The 5,352-nt window shown below is 46.2% G+C and overlaps 1 non-coding gene across 1 annotated transcript; it reads right to left on the bottom strand.

Moving 5' to 3' along the window:
* Positions 1–296: 296 nt before the first annotated feature.
* Positions 297–415, bottom strand: LOC124778041. Its single transcript, XR_007015829.1, has one exon. It is a non-coding gene; the product is annotated as a 5S ribosomal RNA (ribosomal RNA).
* Between the last annotated feature and the right edge of the window lie 4,937 nt (positions 416–5,352).

The raw sequence follows: 5,352 nt of genomic DNA, 5'->3' as shown, positions 1-5,352 counted from the left end.
GTCCGTCGTCTTTTGGAATACTGCTGTGCGGTGTGGGATCGTTACCAGATAGGATTGACGGAGCACATCGAAAAAGTTCAAAGAAGAAAAATGGTTCAAATGGCTCTGAGCACTATGGGACTTAATCTGAGGTCATCAGTCCCGTAGAACTTAGAACTACTTAAACTTAACTAACCTAAGGACATGACACACATCCATGCCCGAGGCAGGATTCGAACTTGCGACCGTAGTGGTCGCGCGGTTCCAGACTGAAGCGCCTAGAACCGCTCGGCCACACTGGCCGGCTAATGAAGGGGAGCCAACAGCACCCGTTGTTCCCAGGCGGTCACCCATCCAAGTACTAACGAGGCCCGATGTTGCTTAACTTCGGTGATCCGACGAGAACCGGTGTATTCAACATGGTACGGCCGTTGGCGTTCAAAGAAGGGCAACACGTTTTGTGTTATCGCGAAATAGGGGAAAGAGTGGTCCTGGTCACTGAAATGATAACAGGATTTGAGGTGGACGTAATTAAAACAAAGGCGTTTTTCTTTGTGACGGGATCTTCTCACGATATTTCAATTACCAACTTTCTCCCCCCGAACGCGAAAATGTTTTGTTGACGCCGACCTACATAGGGCGAAACGATCATCATAATAAAATAAAGGAAATCGGAAAGACGTGTGTTCGTGTTTTCCGCGCGCTATACGAGATTGGAATACTAGAGAATTGTGAAGATGTGTCGATGAATCCTCTGCCACGCACTTACAATGTGTTTTGCAGAGTATCCATGTAGGTGTAGACAAAGAACCCTTTGACCACTGGAATCTCTCCAGATATTTTTGTACCTCTTTATTTGATGGCCTAGTTTTCGTCTGGGAGGAGGGAGTCCGCATCTGCTGTTAGACATGTGCTGTCACGCTCCCGGTCCAGAAATACTCGCAGCTGCAACACGCGACTGTCACCGCCGACGTGATCCTTGGCGCGAGGTAACAGTTGCGCGTTCGCAAATTCAGCTGCAGCCGCGCTATTGGCCAGGCATTACCAGCTCGCTAACGAGCGCAGTAAAGCCTCCCGCACGGAGAACTACTGGCGCAGCGCCCACCGTGACTCGTCTTTCCCACAGGGACCTGCTGAACAGCTGCTTCCCTCTAAACCAAGGCTACGTACGTCGGTACAGTTGTTACACTAGCCAACAAAATTTTACTTTTTTTCTGTAACTGGCATGAAAACAGCTAATCTTTAGGTAAAATATTTTCAACATTTCGCGGCCCTATCAGCAACTGTGTAAATATTAATTTTAATTTTAAAATCCAACAGATTCAGTTGCACAGTTTACCTAGATTTACTTAGGTTTCAGTCGAGATAACCCAACCTTGTTCAGAATAAAGTAACTACCGTTTGTCCATAATGTACTGAGTTCCAGTACAGCACTCGTGGCCGCCGCATCGCGGTCGCGAAGTGGGGCCGACGCAGTTTCAGATACGTTTTCACAGTCTGACGATAATTGATGGATTTGTAGTTTCGGCTTGCGATGTCCATTATGGACAAACGGTAGTTATCTTTATTCTGAAGAAGGTTGGGTTTTCCCGACTGAAGCCTAGGTAAATCTAGGTAAACTGCGCAACTGAGGCTGTTTCCGGGAGTGCTCATAACGAAAATGTTAGCTCTCGTTTTGAAGTTGTGACAGCTTTACGTTATTGCCTATATAAGGTTATGCGTGTATTCACCTTGGCGTTTTCCCTCGGAGGAAGGTCATTGAAGGTGCAACCGCTTTGCCTGGCGTTTGTAGTTCTTTGCTGATCAGTGTCCAGCAGTAATCGGCTAACACTGGTGCACTCGACTTTCTCTGGTATCTCATTTCCATATCCGAAATTTGCTGGTGGAAGCGTTCTCCCTGCCGTCATTTACAGCACTATAATTGTCAGGAAAGAAGTCCAAGTGTGAATCTAGGAAATGTAACTGTCAGGACATGTTGCATCCCACCCTACTGAAGCAGTGCAGAAGATTTACCACAAGATTCTTAAGTTTTCTGCCCTCTTATTTCCTAGAAATTTTGCTGACTCTACAACACAGGCATCCCAAGGTAACTTTTCATCACATGTTAGGATGGTGTTGGAATGCTCATCTTTGTAAAGTTTGTGTATATGGGGATCCACGCCAACCCCGTCATTTATTTTCGCCTAGGTCTATCTATCGCTTGCACCTTAGTCCCGCATTGCGCGCGCGGGGTTGGTGTGGTTAAATCGGATTTGGCATGTTAATGTGAAGGGGTGGCCGGATGCCCTTCCTGCCGCCACCCCGTACCCTCCAGGACCTGTGCCCCATCTGTCTGTGTCTAGTGTAAATCATGGAAAAGTGCGGATGTGTTTCAAATGTCTGTGAATCGTGTAACTGAGGCGGGACGTGGGAACCAGCCGGGTATTCAACTATAGGGATATGGGAAACCGCCTAAAAACCACACCCAGGCTGGCCGGCACACCGGCCCTCGTCGTTAAGCCGGCGGGCGGATTCGATCCGGGGCCGGCGCGCCTACCCGAGTCCAGGAAGCTTACCTGGTTTAAAAAATGGCTCTGAGCACTATGCGACTTGACTTCTGAGGTCATCAGTCGCCTAGAACTTAGAACTAATTAAACCTAACTAACCTAAGGACATCACACACATCCATGCCCGAGGCAGGATTCGAACCTGCGACCGTAGCGGTCGCTCGGCTCCAGACTGTAGCGCCTAGAACCGCACGGCCACTCTGGCCGGCTTACTTGGTTTATTTTCGCCTCAATAGAACGGGGAAATTTCTTGCGCAAATAGAGAAATACTTCCCCAGTTTTGTCCATGACCCTAACGAAGATGTTCGTTAGGCCAAATTTTATATGAAGAGCAGAGAGACTTACGTTCCTCGATTCGGTAAGTGCTTCGTGGATAACACTGTGAGATCCTGGTTCAAGCGATTTACGCTTAGGCCACTCTTCCTTTTTTTAACTAAGTGCTTTGTCGCTGCTAACCCAGGGGACACAGGAAGCAACAGAATTTGGTGTAGCCGCGTTGTAGCCCAAGTAATATGCCTATGACTTTCAGATCCGCATAAATCTGCCATTTATCTTTGTCATAGTTCATATTTACATGTTATCAAATGTTTCTTTCATGTAAGGTGGTGCCCAATCAGATTCGATGGTAACATGTTGCAGTTATGCAGTAGCGCACACACTTGAGACGTTCTTTGAAGGAGTCGATGAACAACCTCCACTGATCATTTTTATAGTCAATTCACATGGTTCCCATTAGTCACTGTACATCACTACAAAATACCAAGTTGAATTCACTTCAGAAAAATGGAATGAATAGTGTATGGCGGTTACGGAACGCAGTCATCACATTTAACATGTTATCAAGAGAATTCCACTGTTGTAGTCTCGACGCCACCAATTCAGCTTTACTTTCCGGCAGTTCCAGATGTGTCACTAGGCGTTAAGTTCACACAGTTTTATTTTGTGAATCTCTGTACAGTCACTGTTATACGAAACATCAGAAGAACCGGGTTTCGAAGATAGTGGTGCAGCACTAGTTTCACTAGCGCCCTCGCCCTATCACAATCAGGTGGGACAGGAATAGGCAGTCCGTCGGCGTGAGGCACTGGTCGCTTGGCCGACTATATGTTATGATATGCAAAGAAAGACTTTTTAGTTTTGGAAATATCATGTTTAATGGAGTTGCCATACAAAAGTAACAACATTCACATGGTCTGATGGTTCTCTCCAGATCATGGGTGTAGCAAAGGCCATGGAAGATCTTTCACAGCTCAGCCTCAAACGAAGCCTCGAGACACAAGATATGCAACCTACACTACTGGCCATTAAAATTGCTACACCAAGAAGAAATGCATATGATAAACGGATATTCATTGGATAAATATATTATACTAGAACTGACATGTGATTACACTGTCACGCAATTTGGGTGCATAGATCCTGAGAAATCAGTACCCAAAACAACCACCTCTGGCCCTAATAACGGCCTTGATACGCCAGGGCATTGAGTCAAACAGAGCTTGGATGGCGTGTACAGGTACAGCTGCCCATGCAGCTTCAACACGATACCACAGTTCATCCAGAGTAGTGACTGGCGTATTGTGACGAGCCAGTTCCTCGGCCACCATTGACCAGACGTTTTCAATTAGTGAGAGATCTGGACAATGTGCTAGCCAGGGCAGCAGTCGAACATTTTCTGTATCCAGAAAGGCCCGTACAGGACCTCCAACATGCGGTCGTACATTATCCTGCTGAAATGTAGGGTTTCGCAGGGATCAAATGAAGTGTAGAGCCACTGGTCGTAACACATCTGAAATGTAACGTCCACTGATCAAAGTGCCGTCAATGCGAACAAGAGGTGACCGAGACGTGTAACTAATGGCACCCCGTACCCTCACGCCGGGTGATACGCCAGTATGGCGATGACGAATACACGCTTACAATGTGCGTTCACCGCGATGTCGCCAAACACGGATGCGACCATCATGATGCTGTAAACAAAACCTGAAGTCATCCGAAAAAATGACTTTTGCCATTCGTGCACCCAGGTTCGTCGTTGAGTACACCATCGCAGGCGCTCCTGTCTGTGATGTAGCGTCAAGGGTAACCGCAGCCATGGTCTCCGAGCTGATAGTCCATGCTGCTGCAAACGTCGTCGAACTGTTCGTGCAGATGGGTGTTGTCTTGCAAACGTCCCCATCTGTTGACTCAGGGATCGAGACGTGGCTGCACGATCCGTTACAGCCATGCGGAAAAGATGCCTGTCATCTCGACTGCTAGTGATACGAAGACGTTGGGATCCAGCACGGCGTTCCGTAATACCCTCCTGAACCCACCGATTCCATATTCTGCTAACAGTCATTGGATCTCGAACAACGCGAGCAGCAATGTCGCGATACGATAAACCGCAATCGCGATAGGCTACAATCCGACCTTGTAGCAATTTTAATGACCAGTAGTGTAATTATAATTAAGTGCACCCCCTTTAAATTGGAAACGAGAGCTAATCGAGTTTTTCACTGTCGTTTTCTTTTTCAGCCTGTTCGATTTAGTTAAATGACTTATTTTCATCCTCGTTAAATTTTCACTGTTGGCCACTGTTAATTGGATTACCATTCCTCAGACTAGTTTGATATTTTTAAAATATCAGGAATCCGATACATCGTTATTTAAAAAATATCGTGACAGGCTTTCGATAAACCAAGAAAAGGTACCGATAGATCGATATTCGACGGATGATATATCGACGTACCTGCCTATAAAAGTGTCGGATGGACTTAGTAAATATATTCTCGGTTTTAGAGCTTAATTTTTTAAAGTATTGATTTATTATTAGACATTCTGTACA

The sequence above is a fragment of the Schistocerca piceifrons genome, chromosome 2, assembly GCF_021461385.2.
Source record: "Schistocerca piceifrons isolate TAMUIC-IGC-003096 chromosome 2, iqSchPice1.1, whole genome shotgun sequence".
Taxonomy (NCBI): Eukaryota; Metazoa; Arthropoda; class Insecta; order Orthoptera; family Acrididae; genus Schistocerca; species Schistocerca piceifrons.
The sequence above is the reverse complement of the archived record's forward strand: the minus strand, read 5'-3'. Positions and strand labels throughout refer to the sequence as shown.